Raw genomic sequence first — 21,608 nt, 5'->3', positions numbered from 1 at the left:
GCGGGCAAGCTGGATTATTTTTGTCATATATAAAGAGGTTTTATGGGACGTTCGGAATTTGGTGATTTTTAAAAAGATTGTTTTTTCCCCCATGGAATGCAGAAAGATTTTTCTTGCTAGACTGTTTTATGCCTATTTATTGGATAAAAAGAAGTATGGTGAGACAGCAGCAGAAGCACTCTGGAACTTTTCACATTGGACTTCTTACAGTAAGTAACAGTTAATTGCAGGGTTGTGATTTTTGGGATTTTGTTTTTGTTTTTCCGAATGATGATTTGAGAACCCGTTATGTGAATATGCGCTATGATGCATAAATTAATGTGGGTCTTAATCTGAGGAAAAAAAAAAAAAAAAAATCTGTTCTTATCAGTTTAATATCTGATACGTCCCCTATCTGGGGACCATATATTAAATGGATTTTTAGAACAGGGAGATGGAAAAAGAGCTTGCTCTGTCCACTCCACGCATTGACATGGTATTGCAGTATCTCCAGGACCGGTGCACCCCTTCTTTAATGCAGTTTCTAAAATCAGAAAGAATTGAATTCAATGTTTTTTGTTCATTTTGCTTGTTTGTCGGATTTTGGGATGGACTCTTTGGCTCTGCTTTTCTTCTCCTCATTGGATTTTTCATGTTCAAAGTTGCAGAAGCCAGATTACAAGCTCATTTTGGTTCAACTTCAGCAACTGTGCATTGCATTGCCATGTAATGTGATGCAATGCTATCTTTCTAGCTCTCCCTTTTTACTTCCTTTTGGATAAACAGACATATTAGGCAAGCATTTTGGAGCTTTCACCTAAATAACTACAGGTGGTGAGATAAGCTGCACAATATAATTGACCTTTCAGTATATTGTTGCACACACACCATCTATTTAGCAAATGCCCTTGTTATCAACAGCAGCCTTTTAAACTCACCTGAGCTAACAGGTATGTGCGCTGGTTACTCTGCTGCGCTTAAAATTTCTTTTTTGGTTTGCTACAATGCCTTTTCTGAAACGTTGTCTCCTTCTGCTGGAACACTGACTTCTTTCATTTAATGCCTGCAGACTATAAAAGAGAACCCAACCCAAAAAGTTTGGTTGATTAGTCTGTGGCATTCTGTTAAACTGTTGCTTATGGCGGTCTCTGTGAGCTTCTCAGCGACATTCAGCCAGCCAGGTATCCTGCCTGCAGTAGATGGAATGTGGCAATGGAACGCTGGCTGCGCGTGTCATAATAGGCTCTGAGCCTTTATATACCTGTGCACAGCAGCAGCCACCTTCAGTCTGCTGCTGGACAGCCAGCATCAGCAGCAGCAGGAGAGGTATGTAATCAGGAGCCCTCCTGCTAAGGGTAGACAGCTGCTCGTTCCACCCCACCCCCCCGCCTTAATTGGTTCTCCTCCCTTCCAACGGTGTTGAGGCGGGTGGGAACAGCAGGGGGTGAAGGTGCTGTGTTTAAAGAGGTGGAGTTATGCAGATCTAAAACGCGTGGATTGCAGCAGCAGCAAGCCGAAAAGTGCAGGCATGTAAGGGATCTAGAGGTTGACAACATGTCTTCTTAACGGGAGTCCAGGAGCTCATCTCCACAAATGGACTTTTTAGGATCCTTGGGTGGCTCCGTAGTTTGAAACCAATTCTGGTTATCGCTTCTCGGCCTTTTGGCTAAGATCAAGTGTAGTATCTGTTCTTATCAGTTTAATATCTGATACGTCCCCTATCTGGGGACCATATATTAAATGGATTTTTAGAACAGGGAGATGGAAAAAGAGCTTGCTCTGTCCACTCCACGCATTGACCTGGTATTGCAGTATCTCCAGGACCGGTGCACCCCTTCTTTAATGCAGTTTCTAAAATCAGAAAGAATTGAATTCAATGTTTTTTGTTCATTTTGCTTGTTTGTCGGATTTTGGGATGGACTCTTTGGCTCTGCTTTTCTTCTCCTCATTGGATTTTTCATGTTCAAAGTTGCAGAAGCCAGATTACAAGCTCATTTTGGTTCAACTTCAGCAACTGTGCATTGCATTGCCATGTAATGTGATGCAATGCTATCTTTCTAGCTCTCCCTTTTTACTTCCTTTTGGATAAACAGACATATTAGGCAAGCATTTTGGAGCTTTCACCTAAATAACTACAGGTGGTGAGATAAGCTGCACAATATAATTGACCTTTCAGTATATTGTTGCACACACACCATCTATTTAGCAAATGCCCTTGTTATCAACAGCAGCCTTTTAAACTCACCTGAGCTAACAGGTATGTGCGCTGGTTACTCTGCTGCGCTTAAAATTTCTTTTTTGGTTTGCTACAATGCCTTTTCTGAAACGTTGTCTCCTTCTGCTGGAACACTGACTTCTTTCATTTAATGCCTGCAGACTATAAAAGAGAACCCAACCCAAAAAGTTTGGTTGATTATTCTGTGGCATTCTGTTAAACTGTTGCTTATGGCGGTCTCTGTGAGCTTCTCAGCGACATTCAGCCAGCCAGGTATCCTGCCTGCAGTAGATGGAATGTGGCAATGGAACGCTGGCTGCGCGTGTCATAATAGGCTCTGAGCCTTTATATACCTGTGCACAGCAGCAGCCACCTTCAGTCTGCTGCTGGACAGCCAGCAGCAGCAGCAGCAGGAGAGGTATGTAATCAGGAGCCCTCCTGCTAAGGGTAGACAGCTGCTCGTTCCACCCCACCCCCCGCCTTAATTGGTTCTCCTCCCTTCCAACGGTGTTGAGGCGGGTGGGAACAGCAGGGGGTGAAGGTGCTGTGTTTAAAGAGGTGGAGTTATGCAGATCTAAAACGCGTGGATTGCAGCAGCAGCAAGCCGAAAAGTGCAGGCATGTAAGGGATCTAGAGGTTGACAACATGTCTTCTTAACGGGAGTCCAGGAGCTCATCTCCACAAATGGACTTTTTAGGATCCTTGGGTGGCTCCGTAGTTTGAAACCAATTCTGGTTATCGCTTCTCGGCCTTTTGGCTAAGATCAAGTGTAGTATCTGTTCTTTTAAGAACACAAGAGCTACGATCTACACTTGACGAGAGCGATCGAACTCAGAAGGAGAAGAGCTTCGGAGCCCAGCTGACATCGGAGAAGGAAGGCGGATATCGGTGGGAGGAAGAAGCTCTAAAGAATCCAGAAGAAGACGAAGACTCGGAGAAGAATTGGGCTGTCCTGTGGAATCTTCGAGGAAGAAGATCATCGAGACAAAGACCTTTCGGGGAATTTGTCCAGAACACGACGGGAGAAGAATCTGCATAGCTCCACCCATTCCGGGAAGAGTTCCAGATCCAGCTCCAAGAAGTAACTGCAGGAGGAAAGCCATGGCAAGCGCTGCGAGGAAGGCCGAAAAGAAGAGCCTGGAGCCGGGGACAGCCAGGAGGGCCCAGCCAGGAGCCGATTCTGACCCCAAGGACTCTGCCTCCACGAATGGCCAGCAGAAGGGACCCCAGAAGCCCCGCCACGAAGCTCCAGCCCTGGAGCCATGGATGCGGCAGACGGTGGCCCTGAAGCTGAAGGAAGTGGATGGGAGGGTGCCGCACATGTCCTCGGACGTGTTCTGCCAGAAGATGCTGCTGGATCGAGGCTTCTCCAGGTCGGACACCCTCAGCATCCAGACCTTCTTGACGGGGATCTTCTTCGTCACCTTCGCCACTGTGAACACCTGCAGGAGGTTCTGGGAAATGGTAAGCGCAAAAGGACCGGATAATTCTTTCTCTGCCTTTACAGGTAGCTGCCCTATCCAGAGGGACGAAAGGAGGATCACGGTCTCCATGCGCAACCCGCACACCCCAGGCCAAGACATCTGTACCTTCCTGAGACGCTTCTGTTTGGTTGTGAAGGAACCCTCTCACATCCTGAATGGACTCGGCTTCTGGACAGGTAAGTGGTCGGTGACCGTTAGACTTCACAGGGACCTGGCGTACTCAGACGGACTTCGGCACCTGCCCCCGACATTCTCCCTGGGCAACTCCTACGGCCTCATCTATTACCCGGACATGCCGCGGAACTGCAGGAGATGCGGCAAGAACGGCCACGAGATGAAGAACTGCAAGGAGGATGCCTGCAGGATTTGTCGAGTGACGGGACACAGCTCGAAGGACTGCCCGAAGAAGACGTCCTGCAACCTGTGTGGGCTGGCGGCTCATCTGTACAAGGATTGCCCCAAGCGTGAGAGATCCTGGGCATCGGTGGTTGCGACGACCCCAGCTCCGGAGGACAAGGCCCCGACGACCAGGCCTGTGAAGGTCAAGGACGCGACGACCAAGGCCCCAGCGGCCAAGGCCGAGACGACCAAGGCCAAAGCGGTCAAGGAGTCGGTGGCCAAAGCCCCAGCGACGGTCCCAGCAGCTCCGAAGCAGAAGAAAAAGTCAAAGGAGGGTAAGAGTTCTGTCACCCCTCTCTCGATCCCTCCCCCTGCCACCCCCGTCCAATCCCCCCCCACCCCGGCCACCCCTGCTGAGGATTCCACTTCCTCTTCCTCCTTCCCCTACTCCTCAGCAGGTGTCCTTTCCCCTGCCCCGGCAGCCACTCTCCCTCCCCAGACCATGGTAGCGGTGGAATTAACCTTTCCTCCACCTGCCGCTATCTATTCCGAGGAGGATTTTCCCCTTCTTGTCTCCCCAGTTCCAACTCGGGGAAAGAGGAAGGTGGAGGACAGCCCTGCTACTGAATCCTCCAAAAAGAAGATTCTGGATTTCGTAGGCGAAAAGGAGGATACCCTCCCTGAGCCAGAAGAGATGGAGCACATGGTTGAGACCCTGGTGGCCGAGCCAGAAGAGGAGGAACTGGTGGTCGCCGAGATCGAGGCCGCGCTGCTTGACCAGATGGAGGAAGAGGGCCTGCTGGTGATCCCGTCACCAGCAGTCAACACCGACGAGGGACCACCCGACCGGAGTGGTAACTAAGGTGTATTGCCTGCGCTAACTTTTTCTTTTTTCCCTACATGATGGCTAATATTAACTTATTTTCCATTAATGTCAGGAGCATCAAGGACAAGTTCAGACGTCAGACTATTTATGCCTTCCTTACTTCCCAGTTGTGTGATGTTTATATGTTGCAGGAATGTTCCCTTCCCTCCTCTAGGTCCTTCAAACATCTGGCCAGGGAGTGGTCCCACGGTCCATCCTACTGGTCCGGTGGGGGTGACTGCAAGTCTGCGGGGGTCGCAATTCTGATCAGGGGGGGCGCATTCACGCTTGAGTCCGTCCAGGAGCTCATCTGCGGCAGGGCTCTTGTTGTAGATGGCAACTGGGCGGGAGAACCTGTCAGGTTCATCAACGTGTATGCGTCCCCACTGAAGAATGAGCGTTTGGAGCTTTTCCAGACCCTGCGGCTTCAGCTTGCCACCACCAGGACCTTAGTGATGGCCGGGGATTTCAACTGCCCCATCGAGGAGGATGGTCGTAGTTCTGGCACATCTGCCAAGTTGGACATCACGTCCAAGCTGCTCATCGAGATGGTAACCGAGGCCTCTCTTCAGGATGTGGTGGGCTCCATGGGGAGAGGCTCCACAAACTATTCGTGGAGCCGACCCGATGGCTCACTCCGCTCCAGGATTGACTTTGTGTTCACCTCTCGGGCAGTCAGGCAGAGTAGGCACTCGATGGTCCCCTGCTTCTTCTCCGACCACAGAGCCATTCACTTACAAGGTGTCCTCGGCGACGGTTTTCCGTCCGGCCCCGGCTCCTGGAAGCTGAATTGTGCTCTGCTGGCTCAGGATGAAGTCGTGGAGGAGCTGAGAGCAGCCTACGCAATGTGGCAGTCCTACAAGGGTAGCTTCCAAACAGTCTCTGATTGGTGGGAATATGTTAAACTTGAGTTTCGCTGTTTCTTTCAGGCCAAGGGTCGACAACAGGCGTGTGAGAAGAGGAGGGACTTCAGAGGGCTGCAGCGCGAGCTGCGGTCGCTGCAGGACCTTCTTCACTGCGGCTGGGACGTGAGGGAGGAGCTGGAGGAGACCAAGAAGAGCCTGAAAAGGCACTTTGAGGAGGAGTCCAAGCGAATCGTCTTCCGTTCCAAAGTGGAGAATCTGGAGAAGGGTGAGAAATGTAACTCATTCTTTTTCAGGAAACTTCATGCCGGTCACACGCCCCTGAACGAGCTGCGAGACGAGAGCGGAAACATGCGACGTGGGAAGGAGGACGTGATGAAGGTCGTCAGCGACTTCTACAGCGAACTCTACTCCCACAAGACTACCGACCCCGACGCTGCTGATAAGTTCCTGTCAGGTATCACTAACCATCTTGATCCTGCAGGCACGGCAGCCTTGGACAAACCTCTGATGGTGGGCGAATTGCTCTCTGCCGCTAAATCCTTTAGGACCGGCAGGACCCCGGGCAGTGATGGTCTTCCAGCGGAGCTCTATGTAGCGCTGGGAGACCTCATCTGTCCGGACCTGTTGGACCTGTACGAGGAGATGGTGGTGGAGGGTAGAATGCCTCCATCTTTGAGGGAAGGAATGGTCACGATCCTGTACAAGCGGAAGGGAGAGAGGTGCGACCTGAGGAATTGGCGTCCCATCACTCTGCTCAACGTGGACTACAAGATCCTGGCCAAGACGATGGCGACACGACTTAAGACGGTCATCGGACGGATCATCCACCCGGACCAGACCTGCGGCATCCCTGGACGTCGCATCGCAGACAGCCTCGCTCTCGTGCGGGACACGGTCGAGTACATCAAGGTCCGCCGCGCACACGCGGCCCTGGTCTCCTTGGATCAGGAGAAGGCCTTCGACCGGGTTTCCCACGAGTTCATGGGCCGAGCTCTGCACCGGTTAGGTTTGGGTAACATGTTTTGTTCGTATGTCCGTCTGATGTATTTTGATATCCACAGCTCGGTGTTGGTGAACGGCGGGAAGACTGACCCCTTCCCTGTCCTCTCTGGGGTCAGACAAGGCTGCCCTCTATCACCTCTTCTTTTTGTTTGTGTTATAGAACTCTTCGCAGAGGCTATCCGGCAGAATGGAGAGATCAGAGGGATCACCGCACCGGGTCCGGGACGACACGAGGTCAAGTGCTCGCTCTACATGGACGACATCACCGTCTTCTGCGCTGATCGTGGTTCAGTCGACGCCCTCGTCCAGACGTGTGAGAGGTTCGGCCGGGCTTCAGGGGCCAAAGTCAACTGCAGGAAGTCGGAAGCCATGCTCTTCGGGGATTGGCAGCCGGCCTCCTCCGCCCCCTTCCCCTTCAACATTCAACCGGATTTCCTCAAGGTGCTGGGAGTCTGGTTCGGGAAGGAAGGAGCGGCCCTCAAGTCCTGGCAAGAATGCTTGGCCAAGGTGAAGCAACGGATCGGACTCTGGAGCCTCAGACACCTCACTTGTGAGGGTAAGGCACTCGTCCTGCGTAATGAGGTCCTGCCCGTCTTGCAGTACACAGCGCAGGCCTGGCCCCCACACGTCACTGTGTGCAGGGCCATTACCAGGACAGTGTTTCACTTTGTCTGGGGATCCAAGATGGACAGAGTCAGGCGGGCCGTCATGTACAAGGAGCCTCGCAAGGGTGGGAAGGGCGTTCCAGATATCCCCACCCTCCTGCGGTCCTCTTTTGTGTGTGATTGTGTCCGCCGGACTTTGCAAGTCAAGAATGGCTCCGCGGGCAGGTCCATGTCTCGCTTCTTCCTGCTTCCTCTTTGGAGGCGACTCGGCTGGGACAAGTGGGACAGCTCCTTCCCCTACAACTGGACGACGCCATGGTTCTACGGAGACGTCGTTCGATTTGTGGGGGAACATCAACTGGAGGGACTCAAGCCCGACTTGTGGAAGCCCAAAACTATCCACAAGATCATCAGAGCCAAGGATGACGTGGAGAACATCACAGGACTTCACCAGGACACGCTGGAGACTGTGTGGACAAATGTGTCGTCTGACAGGCTGACCAACGGGCACAAGGACTTGTCGTGGATGGCGATTCAGGGCGGACTGCCCGTCCGGTCATTCATGCATGCCCGGAACCTGTGCAAGACCCGGTACTGCCCAAGGTGCCCCTTCGTGGAGGAAACATCTTTGCACACTTTTTGGGACTGCGGATTTGCACAGCGCCTGTTGACTGCCCTTGAGGACGACCTGAGGAACTCTGTCCCCAGGGCGAGCCTATCGCACCATTCTGTGTTTTACGGACTCTTCCCTGGGGTTCATACCGTCGGAGCCATCCAGGAGGCTTGGCGCCTTATGAACTGCTTCAAGGATGCCGTTTGGGTCGCCAGGAACCGGCTCATCTTGAGGAGGGAGAGGATGTCCATCCAGGACTGCCGCAGGCTGATCCACAGCCTGCTCAGAGACTATTCCATCGTGGACAGTCCGGAGGACGAGGATGAGGACTAAACCCCTCCTCCCCCTCTCCCCTTATGTGTCTTGTCTTTCAATAAAGCTTCGGGCCTGTGATTTTCCCCTCCCCATCCCCTTTTTCCCAATCCCCATCCCTTATCATGGTTCGTCGTACTGTATTGATTGACATGCTTTTTCTTTCAGATTGAGTGTTTTGTGTAGCATAGGGGTGTGATGTGTCTAGTTAGTGCGTCGTATCCTCATGCTATGTAAATATGATGTAGAATTCTGTGTGTACTGGGCTGCGGCACTGTACACTGTCTGTTAACTTATTTTTTGTGCTAATAAAAGATATATTCAATCAAAAAAAATCTGTTCTTATCAGTTTAATATCTGATACGTCCCCTATCTGGGGACCATATATTAAATGGATTTTTAGAACAGGGAGATGGAAAAAGAGCTTGCTCTGTCCACTCCACGCATTGACCTGGTATTGCAGTATCTCCAGGACCGGTGCACCCCTTCTTTAATGCAGTTTCTAAAATCAGAAAGAATTGAATTCAATGTTTTTTGTTCATTTTGCTTGTTTGTCGGATTTTGGGATGGACTCTTTGGCTCTGCTTTTCTTCTCCTCATTGGATTTTTCATGTTCAAAGTTGCAGAAGCCAGATTACAAGCTCATTTTGGTTCAACTTCAGCAACTGTGCATTGCATTGCCATGTAATGTGATGCAATGCTATCTTTCTAGCTCTCCCTTTTTACTTCCTTTTGGATAAACAGACATATTAGGCAAGCATTTTGGAGCTTTCACCTAAATAACTACAGGTGGTGAGATAAGCTGCACAATATAATTGACCTTTCAGTATATTGTTGCACACACACCATCTATTTAGCAAATGCCCTTGTTATCAACAGCAGCCTTTTAAACTCACCTGAGCTAACAGGTATGTGCGCTGGTTACTCTGCTGCGCTTAAAATTTCTTTTTTGGTTTGCTACAATGCCTTTTCTGAAACGTTGTCTCCTTCTGCTGGAACACTGACTTCTTTCATTTAATGCCTGCAGACTATAAAAGAGAACCCAACCCAAAAAATTTGGTTGATTAGTCTGTGGCATTCTGTTAAACTGTTGCTTATGGCGGTCTCTGTGAGCTTCTCAGCGACATTCAGCCAGCCAGGTATCCTGCCTGCAGTAGATGGAATGTGGCAATGGAACACTGGCTGCGCGTGTCATAATAGGCTCTGAGCCTTTATATACCTGTGCACAGCAGCAGCCACCTTCAGTCTGCTGCTGGACAGCCAGCAGCAGCAGCAGCAGGAGAGGTATGTAATCAGGAGCCCTCCTGCTAAGGGTAGACAGCTGCTCGTTCCACCCCACCCCCCGCCTTAATTGGTTCTCCTCCCTCCCAACGGTGTTGAGGCGGGTGGGAACAGCAGGGGGTGAAGGTGCTGTGTTTAAAGAGGTGGAGTTATGCAGATCTAAAACGCGTGGATTGCAGCAGCAGCAAGCCGAAAAGTGCAGGCATGTAAGGGATCTAGAGGTTGACAACATGTCTTCTTAACGGGAGTCCAGGAGCTCATCTCCACAAATGGACTTTTTAGGATCCTTGGGTGGCTCCGTAGTTTGAAACCAATTCTGGTTATCGCTTCTCGGCCTTTTGGCTAAGATCAAGTGTAGTATCTGTTCTTATCAGTTTAATATCTGATACGTCCCCTATCTGGGGACCATATATTAAATGGATTTTTAGAACAGGGAGATGGAAAAAGAGCTTGCTCTGTCCACTCCACGCATTGACCTGGTATTGCAGTATCTCCAGGACCGGTGCACCCCTTCTTTAATGCAGTTTCTAAAATCAGAAAGAATTGAATTCAATGTTTTTTGTTCATTTTGCTTGTTTGTCGGATTTTGGGATGGACTCTTTGGCTCTGCTTTTCTTCTCCTCATTGGATTTTTCATGTTCAAAGTTGCAGAAGCCAGATTACAAGCTCATTTTGGTTCAACTTCAGCAACTGTGCATTGCATTGCCATGTAATGTGATGCAATGCTATCTTTCTAGCTCTCCCTTTTTACTTCCTTTTGGATAAACAGACATATTAGGCAAGCATTTTGGAGCTTTCACCTAAATAACTACAGGTGGTGAGATAAGCTGCACAATATAATTGACCTTTCAGTATATTGTTGCACACACACCATCTATTTAGCAAATGCCCTTGTTATCAACAGCAGCCTTTTAAACTCACCTGAGCTAACAGGTATGTGCGCTGGTTACTCTGCTGCGCTTAAAATTTCTTTTTTGGTTTGCTACAATGCCTTTTCTGAAACGTTGTCTCCTTCTGCTGGAACACTGACTTCTTTCATTTAATGCCTGCAGACTATAAAAGAGAACCCAACCCAAAAAGTTTGGTTGATTAGTCTGTGGCATTCTGTTAAACTGTTGCTTATGGCGGTCTCTGTGAGCTTCTCAGCGACATTCAGCCAGCCAGGTATCCTGCCTGCAGTAGATGGAATGTGGCAATGGAACGCTGGCTGCGCGTGTCATAATAGGCTCTGAGCCTTTATATACCTGTGCACAGCAGCAGCCACCTTCAGTCTGCTGCTGGACAGCCAGCAGCAGCAGCAGCAGGAGAGGTATGTAATCAGGAGCCCTCCTGCTAAGGGTAGACAGCTGCTCGTTCCACCCCACCCCCCGCCTTAATTGGTTCTCCTCCCTTCCAACGGTGTTGAGGCGGGTGGGAACAGCAGGGGGTGAAGGTGCTGTGTTTAAAGAGGTGGAGTTATGCAGATCTAAAACGCGTGGATTGCAGCAGCAGCAAGCCGAAAAGTGCCGGCATGTAAGGGATCTAGAGGTTGACAACATGTCTTCTTAACGGGAGTCCAGGAGCTCATCTCCACAAATGGACTTTTTAGGATCCTTGGGTGGCTCCGTAGTTTGAAACCAATTCTGGTTATCGCTTCTCGGCCTTTTGGCTAAGATCAAGTGTAGTATCTGTTCTTATCAGTTTAATATCTGATACGTCCCCTATCTGGGGACCATATATTAAATGGATTTTTAGAACAGGGAGATGGAAAAAGAGCTTGCTCTGTCCACTCCACGCATTGACCTGGTATTGCAGTATCTCCAGGACCGGTGCACCCCTTCTTTAATGCAGTTTCTAAAATCAGAAAGAATTGAATTCAATGTTTTTTGTTCATTTTGCTTGTTTGTCGGATTTTGGGATGGACTCTTTGGCTCTGCTTTTCTTCTCCTCATTGGATTTTTCATGTTCAAAGTTGCAGAAGCCAGATTACAAGCTCATTTTGGTTCAACTTCAGCAACTGTGCATTGCATTGCCATGTAATGTGATGCAATGCTATCTTTCTAGCTCTCCCTTTTTACTTCCTTTTGGATAAACAGACATATTAGGCAAGCATTTTGGAGCTTTCACCTAAATAACTACAGGTGGTGAGATAAGCTGCACAATATAATTGACCTTTCAGTATATTGTTGCACACACACCATCTATTTAGCAAATGCCCTTGTTATCAACAGCAGCCTTTTAAACTCACCTGAGCTAACAGGTATGTGCGCTGGTTACTCTGCTGCGCTTAAAATTTCTTTTTTGGTTTGCTACAATGCCTTTTCTGAAACGTTGTCTCCTTCTGCTGGAACACTGACTTCTTTCATTTAATGCCTGCAGACTATAAAAGAGAACCCAACCCAAAAAGTTTGGTTGATTAGTCTGTGGCATTCTGTTAAACTGTTGCTTATGGCGGTCTCTGTGAGCTTCTCAGCGACATTCAGCCAGCCAGGTATCCTGCCTGCAGTAGATGGAATGTGGCAATGGAACGCTGGCTGCGCGTGTCATAATAGGCTCTGAGCCTTTATATACCTGTGCACAGCAGCAGCCACCTTCAGTCTGCTGCTGGACAGCCAGCAGCAGCAGCAGCAGGAGAGGTATGTAATCAGGAGCCCTCCTGCTAAGGGTAGACAGCTGCTCGTTCCACCCCACCCCCCGCCTTAATTGGTTCTCCTCCCTTCCAACGGTGTTGAGGCGGGTGGGAACAGCAGGGGGTGAAGGTGCTGTGTTTAAAGAGGTGGAGTTATGCAGATCTAAAACGCGTGGATTGCAGCAGCAGCAAGCCGAAAAGTGCAGGCATGTAAGGGATCTAGAGGTTGACAACATGTCTTCTTAACGGGAGTCCAGGAGCTCATCTCCACAAATGGACTTTTTAGGATCCTTGGGTGGCTCCGTAGTTTGAAACCAATTCTGGTTATCGCTTCTCGGCCTTTTGGCTAAGATCAAGTGTAGTATCTGTTCTTATCAGTTTAATATCTGATACGTCCCCTATCTGGGGACCATATATTAAATGGATTTTTAGAACAGGGAGATGGAAAAAGAGCTTGCTCTGTCCACTCCACGCATTGACCTGGTATTGCAGTATCTCCAGGACCGGTGCACCCCTTCTTTAATGCAGTTTCTAAAATCAGAAAGAATTGAATTCAATGTTTTTTGTTCATTTTGCTTGTTTGTCGGATTTTGGGATGGACTCTTTGGCTCTGCTTTTCTTCTCCTCATTGGATTTTTCATGTTCAAAGTTGCAGAAGCCAGATTACAAGCTCATTTTGGTTCAACTTCAGCAACTGTGCATTGCATTGCCATGTAATGTGATGCAATGCTATCTTTCTAGCTCTCCCTTTTTACTTCCTTTTGGATAAACAGACATATTAGGCAAGCATTTTGGAGCTTTCACCTAAATAACTACAGGTGGTGAGATAAGCTGCACAATATAATTGACCTTTCAGTATATTGTTGCACACACACCATCTATTTAGCAAATGCCCTTGTTATCAACAGCAGCCTTTTAAACTCACCTGAGCTAACAGGTATGTGCGCTGGTTACTCTGCTGCGCTTAAAATTTCTTTTTTGGTTTGCTACAATGCCTTTTCTGAAACGTTGTCTCCTTCTGCTGGAACACTGACTTCTTTCATTTAATGCCTGCAGACTATAAAAGAGAACCCAACCCAAAAAGTTTGGTTGATTAGTCTGTGGCATTCTGTTAAACTGTTGCTTATGGCGGTCTCTGTGAGCTTCTCAGCGACATTCAGCCAGCCAGGTATCCTGCCTGCAGTAGATGGAATGTGGCAATGGAACGCTGGCTGCGCGTGTCATAATAGGCTCTGAGCCTTTATATACCTGTGCACAGCAGCAGCCACCTTCAGTCTGCTGCTGGACAGCCAGCAGCAGCAGCAGGAGAGGTATGTAATCAGGAGCCCTCCTGCTAAGGGTAGACAGCTGCTCGTTCCACCCCACCCCCCGCCTTAATTGGTTCTCCTCCCTTCCAACGGTGTTGAGGCGGGTGGGAACAGCAGGGGGTGAAGGTGCTGTGTTTAAAGAGGTGGAGTTATGCAGATCTAAAACGCGTGGATTGCAGCAGCAGCAAGCCGAAAAGTGCAGGCATGTAAGGGATCTAGAGGTTGACAACATGTCTTCTTAACGGGAGTCCAGGAGCTCATCTCCACAAATGGACTTTTTAGGATCCTTGGGTGGCTCCGTAGTTTGAAACCAATTCTGGTTATCGCTTCTCGGCCTTTTGGCTAAGATCAAGTGTAGTATCTGTTCTTATCAGTTTAATATCTGATACGTCCCCTATCTGGGGACCATATATTAAATGGATTTTTAGAACAGGGAGATGGAAAAAGAGCTTGCTCTGTCCACTCCACGCATTGACCTGGTATTGCAGTATCTCCAGGACCGGTGCACCCCTTCTTTAATGCAGTTTCTAAAATCAGAAAGAATTGAATTCAATGTTTTTTGTTCATTTTGCTTGTTTGTCGGATTTTGGGATGGACTCTTTGGCTCTGCTTTTCTTCTCCTCATTGGATTTTTCATGTTCAAAGTTGCAGAAGCCAGATTACAAGCTCATTTTGGTTCAACTTCAGCAACTGTGCATTGCATTGCCATGTAATGTGATGCAATGCTATCTTTCTAGCTCTCCCTTTTTACTTCCTTTTGGATAAACAGACATATTAGGCAAGCATTTTGGAGCTTTCACCTAAATAACTACAGGTGGTGAGATAAGCTGCACAATATAATTGACCTTTCAGTATATTGTTGCACACACACCATCTATTTAGCAAATGCCCTTGTTATCAACAGCAGCCTTTTAAACTCACCTGAGCTAACAGGTATGTGCGCTGGTTACTCTGCTGCGCTTAAAATTTCTTTTTTGGTTTGCTACAATGCCTTTTCTGAAACGTTGTCTCCTTCTGCTGGAACACTGACTTCTTTCATTTAATGCCTGCAGACTATAAAAGAGAACCCAACCCAAAAAGTTTGGTTGATTAGTCTGTGGCATTCTGTTAAACTGTTGCTTATGGCGGTCTCTGTGAGCTTCTCAGCGACATTCAGCCAGCCAGGTATCCTGCCTGCAGTAGATGGAATGTGGCAATGGAACGCTGGCTGCGCGTGTCATAATAGGCTCTGAGCCTTTATATACCTGTGCACAGCAGCAGCCACCTTCAGTCTGCTGCTGGACAGCCAGCAGCAGCAGCAGCAGGAGAGGTATGTAATCAGGAGCCCTCCTGCTAAGGGTAGACAGCTGCTCGTTCCACCCCACCCCCCGCCTTAATTGGTTCTCCTCCCTTCCAACGGTGTTGAGGCGGGTGGGAACAGCAGGGGGTGAAGGTGCTGTGTTTAAAGAGGTGGAGTTATGCAGATCTAAAACGCGTGGATTGCAGCAGCAGCAAGCCGAAAAGTGCAGGCATGTAAGGGATCTAGAGGTTGACAACATGTCTTCTTAACGGGAGTCCAGGAGCTCATCTCCACAAATGGACTTTTTAGGATCCTTGGGTGGCTCCGTAGTTTGAAACCAATTCTGGTTATCGCTTCTCGGCCTTTTGGCTAAGATCAAGTGTAGTATCTGTTCTTATCAGTTTAATATCTGATACGTCCCCTATCTGGGGACCATATATTAAATGGATTTTTAGAACAGGGAGATGGAAAAAGAGCTTGCTCTGTCCACTCCACGCATTGACCTGGTATTGCAGTATCTCCAGGACCGGTGCACCCCTTCTTTAATGCAGTTTCTAAAATCAGAAAGAATTGAATTCAATGTTTTTTGTTCATTTTGCTTGTTTGTCGGATTTTGGGATGGACTCTTTGGCTCTGCTTTTCTTCTCCTCATTGGATTTTTCATGTTCAAAGTTGCAGAAGCCAGATTACAAGCTCATTTTGGTTCAACTTCAGCAACTGTGCATTGCATTGCCATGTAATGTGATGCAATGCTATCTTTCTAGCTCTCCCTTTTTACTTCCTTTTGGATAAACAGACATATTAGGCAAGCATTTTGGAGCTTTCACCTAAATAACTACAGGTGGTGAGATAAGCTGCACAATATAATTGACCTTTCAGTATATTGTTGCACACACACCATCTATTTAGCAAATGCCCTTGTTATCAACAGCAGCCTTTTAAACTCACCTGAGCTAACAGGTATGTGCGCTGGTTACTCTGCTGCGCTTAAAATTTCTTTTTTGGTTTGCTACAATGCCTTTTCTGAAACGTTGTCTCCTTCTGCTGGAACACTGACTTCTTTCATTTAATGCCTGCAGACTATAAAAGAGAACCCAACCCAAAAAGTTTGGTTGATTAGTCTGTGGCATTCTGTTAAACTGTTGCTTATGGCGGTCTCTGTGAGCTTCTCAGCGACATTCAGCCAGCCAGGTATCCTGCCTGCAGTAGATGGAATGTGGCAATGGAACGCTGGCTGCGCGTGTCATAATAGGCTCTGAGCCTTTATATACCTGTGCACAGCAGCAGCCACCTTCAGTCTGCTGCTGGACAGCCAGCAGCAGCAGCAGCAGGAGAGGTATGTAATCAGGAGCCCTCCTGCTAAGGGTAGACAGCTGCTCGTTTCACCCCACCCCCCGCCTTAATTGGTTCTCCTCCCTTCCAACGGTGTTGAGGCGGGTGGGAACAGCAGGGGGTGAAGGTGCTGTGTTTAAAGAGGTGGAGTTATGCAGATCTAAAACGCGTGGATTGCAGCAGCAGCAAGCCGAAAAGTGCAGGCATGTAAGGGATCTAGAGGTTGACAACATGTCTTCTTAACGGGAGTCCAGGAGCTCATCTCCACAAATGGACTTTTTAGGATCCTTGGGTGGCTCCGTAGTTTGAAACCAATTCTGGTTATCGCTTCTCGGCCTTTTGGCTAAGATCAAGTGTAGTATCTGTTCTTATCAGTTTAATATCTGATACGTCCCCTATCTGGGGACCATATATTAAATGGATTTTTAGAACAGGGAGATGGAAAAAGAGCTTGCTCTGTCCACTCCACGCATTGACCTGGTATTGCAGTATCTCCAGGACCGGTGCACCCCTTCTTTAATGCAGTTTCTAAAATCAGAAAGAATTGAATTCAGTGTTTTTTGTTCATTTTGCTTGTTTGTCGGATTTTGGGATGGACTCTTTGGCTCTGCTTTTCTTCTCCTCATTGGATTTTTCATGTTCAAAGTTGCAGAAGCCAGATTACAAGCTCATTTTGGTTCAACTTCAGCAACTGTGCATTGCATTGCCATGTAATGTGATGCAATGCTATCTTTCTAGCTCTCCCTTTTTACTTCCTTTTGGATAAACAGACATATTAGGCAAGCATTTTGGAGCTTTTGTAGCACCCTGAGGATTCGGCTGCTACAGGGGTATTGCACCTCAACCCAGAGGTGTGATATTCCACTCCCGGGCAAGGATGGAGTGTGGATCTGAGCTCGGTAGGCTGCATGCACTACACACATCCCATTTCCGAGGAGCAGACCGACGGTACTCCCACTTAGAAATGTGCAGGTACGACCGAGTCTGTTCCTGGCTGGAGTGGGAGGGGGGTGGTACATCCCAAGTAGTGTAGGGGCAGATAGGGGGAGCAGCCTGGGTAAAGTTAGGAGCTCATTGGGTGCTGGTCACCTGAGCTCACACATAGAGGGTGTATATAAGGTGGGCACCAACTAAGATCAGGGTCAGATGCAGAGAACAAGTCAGGAGCAGAGGAGAAGAAGGACCCAGAGTGAGAGAGGAGAAGAGAGAGAAAGACCCAGAGGGGGGAAACAGCAGAGAGGACCCAAGAACCCAAATTAAAGCACCGGGTGAGGAGTCGGCACAGGGTACCGGAACCCAAGCTGGTGGGGGTAAAAACACTCCCCAGCCAGAGACCGGAGACCGTGGGCAGCCTTTGTCACGGTCACCCATCACATCCACCCTGAAGGCACACCACATGAAGGGTCAGGGAACCCAAGGCCAAGGGTGTCCCAACAGAAGGCCCGAGGGAGCTGGACCTAGGTGGATCACTGGTGGGGACGGCCAGAGAACGGGACAGAAGGAGAGCTCAGGGCCACGCTCCGGACTTGTTTGGGGGTTGGCTGGATCCAGGACCTGGTGGACGCAGCACGGCTCGGGTGGTCACTCAAAGCTGGAGTGACCAGTACAACATCTGCAGTAAGTAAACACCCTTAACTGCACAACCCGACTCTGTCTTCATTGCCGTCTGCACTGCACTACCACAACCCCCATCCTCTACACCTGTCCCCCCTGAGGCTATACCCCTCCCGTTGGGGGTTATCCCACCAAGCTGCGCACCCACCATCAGCCTCAGCGGACCCTGCTGCAGCGGCGGCCACAGTGACCGCATCACAACGGGTGGCGTAGTCGACACAAAAGAACTCTTAATAAGATCTGTAAGACTGCCACACAACACTGAGTTTGACGCCCTGGGCACGGGCCGGGTCACAGCCGCTCGGAGACTACAACCCCCCATCTGATCCGGTGCCGGGTATTCCCCTCAAAAAGGAATATGTCCCAGGGGGTGCGTCAACTTTGGCGTAGTCGGCAGGATTACGTGCCCGCAACACCCGGGTACTGCGTGCCTGAAGAAAAGTGCAAGTTTACCTCAGAAAGAAGTCTCCTGCCGGTTCCGAAGGGTCCACGCCATCGGACTCCATCACCAGTCGATTCCCGCCGATTGTCCGCCATTTCCAGCTTGTTCCCGCCATCTGCAGAGTTTCCCGCCACTGGGCGACGCTTCCCGCCAAATCCGAAGATTTCCCGCCTTGGAAGAGCAGCGGACGCCATTATGGGCGTGCCAAAGGAGGGCGAGAGGCCGCCTCCCATCGTGGGCCGGGACAGAAAATGGCGCCAAAAGTGGAAACCGCCCCCACCAACAGAGACTGTGATGCTGGAGGTGTCTGTCAGCGTGAAAGAACTACCCCTGGAGCTGACAGTCACCGAGTTGCCCCGGGACCGCCCTCGAAGTGGGAGGAGACGAAAGAAAGGAACGAGGATGGGTGCCGCCTGGAGCAGTCTGGAGCGAGCGCACCCGGAGGCAAGAAGTCTAACGAGGAGTAGCAGAGAAGCTCACCCGGAGATGTCCAGAGAGCAGAGCAGCACCGGCCCGCTGGCCAGGAGCCTGCTGGAAGAAGAGCAGAGCAGCACCGACCCGTTGGTCAGGAGCCTGCTGGACACCACGACCCCACTAGGCCTAGTGGAGGTCCTTGCACAGCTCCCCCGAGACCGGGAGTGTGCACAGACTGCCCTGGAGGGCCTCGCACGGAGGATGGCCCGGGTACAGCGCGAGATATTGGCGGAATGGAGCCGGGAGATGGCCCAGCAAGCTGAAACCAAGACGCAAGCTGAAACCAAGACCCGGAGCACGCCAGCCGAGATGAGGAAGGAGACCGCCTCTGAGGATGGCGCGGGAGGACCCAAGGCCGGAGACGGCGCCGAGGAGGGAGCCGAACGCATGGAGGCAGGTAAAGGGGACGCCTATACCCCAAGCCGAGACACCGCTTACCTGCCCCAGCTCCCCGTCGCAGAGCCCGAAAGTCCCCCTGCTGTGCCCGAAAACGCCATGTCACCGACGCAGACTAGGCCCCAACCGGAAGCCGCCGCCGCGACCCCTGTGACGTCACACGCCTCGACCCCGAGCGTGACCAAGCAGGAAGTACCACCAGCCTGGTCGCAGGGCCTAGAATTCCCGGGCGTCGCATCACCAACAGCGCCCCCTACCTCCGCGGAGCCTCCGGCCTGGTCGCAAGGCCAGGTAGCCCAGGGCGCCGCCGTCCTAACGGTGCCCTTCACCTTCCAGGTGCCCCAGGCCTGGCCGCAAGGCCTGGGCAACCCGGGCGCCACCACCACCGCGCCCGCACCCGTAAAACCAAGGGTGCCGCGTCTGGGAGAGGACTTGTTTGCCCAGCACACGTGGCCGGACGGGCAGCCTTTCATCTGGCCCCAGAAGTATTACGAACTGGAGCACCAGAGGAGGGTTGGGGCCATGTGTGCACCCCTGATTCCGGCTCCGAAGCCCGTAATAAGGATCTCGCCCCCGCTAGCGGAAGCGCAGTTTGAGTGGGACCCCAGCGGAGAAGATCTAATGGGGTTCACTCAGGAAACCAGGGCGGCTGCAGCGGAGCGTGCTGAGTGCTGCCGCCAACAGCTCGAGGCGTTTGCGAGGGAGCGGAGAGAGAGGCGGGTCCGGGAACAGCAAGCTCAAGTGAGGAGCGCGGAGCAGAAGAGCCGGACCAGGAGGGACCCCCGTGCAGCGCATTGTCCCCGCACCATCGGGACAGTGATAAAGTTCAACCAGCAGCACGGGTGGGGCTTCATTAGAGACAACAACACCCCCGGCGACGTCTTTGTCACGCGCAGAGATGTGGAGTCCCATCTGCCGGAGGGGCACAGAGGTCGTGACCTCTACATCGGAGACGAGGTCACCTTTACCCGGCACAAGTGTGCCAAAGGACCTTACGCCCTCCACGTACACCGCCTGACGGAGGAGGAGTTGCGGTGCGAGGAGGAGGAGCAAGAGGACCCGGACGGGTCTGAAGTTACCACCAGCAAAAAGCAAAGAGCGGGAGGAAGACGCCGTTGAGTGCGGCAGAGCAGTGATGTAAATAGTTACCCGACCGGGGTATAAAGAGACTGTTGCTAAATATATATAGTCCCCGTTGGGACCAGCTGAGTGAACTGTTTACCCGTTAACCCCTTCATCCCACAGGCTGAGGACTGTGAGCAGCCATTCCCTTCCCTCTACCTGGCCGAGGACTGAGAGCGGCCAACTTCCCCTGTATATAGTTGCGCTTCCTAAAGCGCCCCCTACCGGTTTTATAAGAAAACCAGTTTTTCTAAGAGACTGTCGCACTTTTCCCGGACACACGTTGCACAGTGTCCGGAGGAGGAACCTGAAACAAGAGACGACGAGAATGTTGATATGAAAAAGTTTTATTGATATATATATATATACAATGTTTTATATGATGTTTTATTATGATGGTTATGCAAAAATTGTATGTTTTGGTGTTTTGTTCTTACAGCCCGAGGACGTGCTGTGATTTACCAGGGGGGAATGTAGCACCCTGAGGATTCGGCTGCTACAGGGGTATTGCACCTCAACCCAGAGGTGTGATATTCCACTCCCGGGCAAGGATGGAGTGTGGATCTGAGCTCGGTAGGCTGCATGCACTACACACATCCCATTTCCGAGGAGCAGACCGACGGTACTCCCACTTAGAAATGTGCAGGTACGACCGAGTCTGTTCCTGGCTGGAGTGGGAGGGGGGTGGTACATCCCAAGTAGTGTAGGGGCAGATAGGGGGAGCAGCCTGGGTAAAGTTAGGAGCTCATTGGGTGCTGGTCACCTGAGCTCACACATAGAGGGTGTATATAAGGTGGGCACCAACTAAGATCAGGGTCAGATGCAGAGAACAAGTCAGGAGCAGAGGAGAAGAAGGACCCAGAGTGAGAGAGGAGAAGAGAGAGAAAGACCCAGAGGGGGGAAACAGCAGAGAGGACCCAAGAACCCAAATTAAAGCACCGGGTGAGGAGTCGGCACAGGGTACCGGAACCCAAGCTGGTGGGGGTAAAAACACTCCCCAGCCAGAGACCGGAGACCGTGGGCAGCCTTTGTCACGGTCACCCATCACATCCACCCTGAAGGCACACCACATGAAGGGTCAGGGAACCCAAGGCCAAGGGTGTCCCAACAGAAGGCCCGAGGGAGCTGGACCTAGGTGGATCACTGGTGGGGACGGCCAGAGAACGGGACAGAAGGAGAGCTCAGGGCCACGCTCCGGACTTGTTTGGGGGTTGGCTGGATCCAGGACCTGGTGGACGCAGCACGGCTCGGGTGGTCACTCAAAGCTGGAGTGACCAGTACAACATCTGCAGTAAGTAAACACCCTTAACTGCACAACCCGACTCTGTCTTCATTGCCGTCTGCACTGCACTACCACAACCCCCATCCTCTACACCTGTCCCCCCTGAGGGTATACCCCTCCCGTTGGGGGTTATCCCACCAAGCTGCGCACCCACCATCAGCCTCAGCGGACCCTGCTGCAGCGGTGGCCAC

General features: G+C 50.7%; 9 non-coding genes and 1 pseudogene across 9 annotated transcripts; all 10 read left to right on the top strand.

The window, feature by feature from the left end:
- The first annotated feature begins 310 nt into the window (after nucleotides 1-310).
- LOC141244235 (U2 spliceosomal RNA) lies at nucleotides 311-509 on the top strand. The gene has a single exon (XR_012308188.1). It is a non-coding gene; the product is annotated as a U2 spliceosomal RNA (small nuclear RNA).
- Nucleotides 510-1,625: 1,116 nt separating this feature from the next.
- Nucleotides 1,626-1,816, top strand: LOC141244167 (U2 spliceosomal RNA). Its single transcript, XR_012308130.1, has one exon. It is a non-coding gene; the product is annotated as a U2 spliceosomal RNA (small nuclear RNA).
- Nucleotides 1,817-2,931: 1,115 nt separating this feature from the next.
- On the top strand, nucleotides 2,932-3,029 carry LOC141244237 (U2 spliceosomal RNA; annotated as a pseudogene).
- A 5,544-nt stretch (nucleotides 3,030-8,573) lies between these two features.
- On the top strand, nucleotides 8,574-8,768 carry LOC141244216 (U2 spliceosomal RNA). Its single transcript, XR_012308176.1, has one exon. It is a non-coding gene; the product is annotated as a U2 spliceosomal RNA (small nuclear RNA).
- Nucleotides 8,769-9,883: 1,115 nt separating this feature from the next.
- On the top strand, nucleotides 9,884-10,074 carry LOC141244166 (U2 spliceosomal RNA). The gene has a single exon (XR_012308129.1). It is a non-coding gene; the product is annotated as a U2 spliceosomal RNA (small nuclear RNA).
- A 1,115-nt stretch (nucleotides 10,075-11,189) lies between these two features.
- On the top strand, nucleotides 11,190-11,380 carry LOC141244164 (U2 spliceosomal RNA). The gene has a single exon (XR_012308128.1). It is a non-coding gene; the product is annotated as a U2 spliceosomal RNA (small nuclear RNA).
- A 1,115-nt stretch (nucleotides 11,381-12,495) lies between these two features.
- Nucleotides 12,496-12,686, top strand: LOC141244163 (U2 spliceosomal RNA). Its single transcript, XR_012308127.1, has one exon. It is a non-coding gene; the product is annotated as a U2 spliceosomal RNA (small nuclear RNA).
- A 1,112-nt stretch (nucleotides 12,687-13,798) lies between these two features.
- On the top strand, nucleotides 13,799-13,989 carry LOC141244162 (U2 spliceosomal RNA). Its single transcript, XR_012308126.1, has one exon. It is a non-coding gene; the product is annotated as a U2 spliceosomal RNA (small nuclear RNA).
- A 1,115-nt stretch (nucleotides 13,990-15,104) lies between these two features.
- On the top strand, nucleotides 15,105-15,295 carry LOC141244161 (U2 spliceosomal RNA). The gene has a single exon (XR_012308125.1). It is a non-coding gene; the product is annotated as a U2 spliceosomal RNA (small nuclear RNA).
- Nucleotides 15,296-16,410: 1,115 nt separating this feature from the next.
- On the top strand, nucleotides 16,411-16,601 carry LOC141244159 (U2 spliceosomal RNA). Its single transcript, XR_012308123.1, has one exon. It is a non-coding gene; the product is annotated as a U2 spliceosomal RNA (small nuclear RNA).
- Nucleotides 16,602-21,608: the final 5,007 nt, after the last annotated feature.

This window comes from Phyllobates terribilis, unplaced genomic scaffold (assembly GCF_046119375.1).
Source record: "Phyllobates terribilis strain yellow unplaced genomic scaffold, ASM4611937v1 Scaffold_1512__1_contigs__length_269417, whole genome shotgun sequence".
NCBI classification, from domain to species: domain Eukaryota; kingdom Metazoa; phylum Chordata; class Amphibia; order Anura; family Dendrobatidae; genus Phyllobates; species Phyllobates terribilis.
The sequence above is the reverse complement of the archived record's forward strand: the minus strand, read 5'-3'. Positions and strand labels throughout refer to the sequence as shown.